The following is a 2,355-nucleotide window of genomic DNA, read 5'->3' as shown; positions in this document are numbered from 1 at the left end:
TATGTGTAAAAACCACGCTGATAGGTGGCGATGGGCTTCCTCTTCATCCACTGAACCCAAGTCAGAAGGAAGTGGAGACAGAAAATAGAGCTGAACACAATATGACCAATACCCTTGGCTCCATCAAAAATAGCCTTAGGCAGGTGCAATAGCTCGGGCCTGGAACCCCAGCATTTTGGGAGGCTGAGGAGTTCAAGAGCAGCCTGGGCAACACAGCAAGACCTGTGTCTACAAAAAAAATTTAAAAAATTAGCTAGGTGTGGTGGCACATACCTGTAGACCCAGCTACTAGGGAAACTGAGGATAGCTTGAGCCTAGGAGTTTGAGGTTACAGTGAGTTATGATCAGGCCTCTGCACTCCAGCCTGGGCGAGAGAGGGAGACCATGTCTCTAAAAAACAAAGACAAAAACAAAACAGCCTCAGATACCAGGATTCCTGCTGCAGCCATATGTTCAGCCTTCTCTTCTTAGATGCAATTTCTGCTAGTCCAAAGCTCTTGGTGGAGGTGGGGGGTGGGGTGTGGGGTGGAGTAAAACAGAAGAGTTCTTGTCCAGAGGCCTTCTAATTTCAACTTGGATACCTTTACCCATCTTGTCTTGGCACATTAAAACAGCTTACAAAGGAAAAACTGAGGACTCAGAAAAATACTCTGGCACTTTTCAAGAGTTTAGAATTCCATCGCTAGACTGCCTCACCAAGCATGTTCTAGTTTGTGTGGAGTAATGAATCACTTACCATTTCACGCTGCCATGACCAGTGCCTTGCGCCCTGGGAGCCCTCTCTTTCCCTTCTTTTTCACTGACTCTCTCTCTCCAGGTAGGGAAATGTAGTTGTGAAACCAGAGAAATTGATTCACACAGAAATAACTGTAAAAGTTCCAGAAGGCTGGACAAACAACAAGACTAGTAATTTCAGCCTTCCAATGATTATAGTTATTGTGCTTGGGAAGAAACTCCTCCCTTCCTACTCTCATTAATTTCTCCCCACTGCCCCCATGACTGTCCTCACCATTTTTGCAAGGCCAAGGAATCTCTTGACATGGAATTTCCTTCCTTTTAGGAATCAAAAGTAAACACTCGCTCTAAAGTCCATAAAGTGCCTAGTTTTTCCTTACCAGCTTTTAGTCTTATGCCTGGTGCACTGGCTCATGCCTGTAATCTCAACGCTTTGGGAGGCCGAGGTGGGAGGATCCTTAGAGGTCAGGAATTCGAGACCAGCCTGATCAACATAGTGAGACCCTGTCCCTACAAAAAATAGGAGAACTAGCTGGGCGTGGCAGCATGCACCTGTAGTCCCAGCTACTCAGGAGACTGAAGCAGGATTGTTTAAACCCAGAAGTTTGAGTTGCAGTGAGCGGTGAAGATGCCACTGCACTCTAGCCCAGGGAACAGGGCAACAGAATGAGATCTCGTCTCAAAAACAAAAACGAAAACAAAAACAAAACAAAAAAAACCCCTCTTAGTCTTTAATGATAATCTTAGCCCTTGCGGGTTAGAGGTGAGTGTTGGGAATCTATCCAGCCAGTTGAGTATAGGAGGTAGTATTACCACCCATATAATTAGGAGTTCACTAACGGGTCTGAAATTTCAAGGCCCTGTCTCCTGTCTGTCATTCCTACTTGCAAAAGAATCTTAGGATTTTAGAATTGTAAGAAACCATCACGAAATCTCTAGTAAACACATTCACTGTACAGATGAAGAAGCTGAGGCTCACAGTCCCTATAGTAGTGACTGGCACCCAGGTACTTAGTAACTATTAATATTTAATTATAGCTCACAGTAGCCTCAAACTCCTGGGCTCAAGTGATCCTCCCACTTAAGCCTCCTGAGTGGCTGGACCCACAGGCGCACACCATCACACTCAGGTCATTTTAAAAATTTTTTCAGAGATGTGGTCTTACTATGTTGCCCAGGCTGGTCTCGAACACCTGGGCTCAAGCGATCCTCCCACCTCGGCCTCCCAAAGTCTTGGGATTATAGGTGTGAGTCACCGCACCAGGCCTTCTTTTAGTATATTTAGTGTGTACTCATCACTACAATCAATTTTAGAACATTTTCATTACCCCAAAAAGAAACCCCTTACCCACTGGCAGTCACTCCCATTTCCCCTCATCCCATCCTCTCATTCCCTACCAGCTGTAGGCAACTATTAATTTAATGTGTCTATAGATTTGGCTCTTCTGCACATTTCATATATATAGAATCATACAATATGTTGTCCCTCACAACTGACTTTTTACTTAGCATAATATTTTCAAGGTTCATCCATGTTGTAATATGTACTTTCTATTGCCAAATTATAGTCCACTGTATGCATATGGAATACTTTAATTTTAATTTTTAATTTTTTTTTTT

The sequence above is a fragment of the Propithecus coquereli genome, unplaced genomic scaffold (assembly GCF_000956105.1).
Source record: "Propithecus coquereli isolate 6110/MARCELLA unplaced genomic scaffold, Pcoq_1.0 Scaffold119, whole genome shotgun sequence".
NCBI classification, from domain to species: Eukaryota; Metazoa; Chordata; class Mammalia; order Primates; family Indriidae; genus Propithecus; species Propithecus coquereli.
This window is presented reverse-complemented; position numbering follows the sequence as displayed.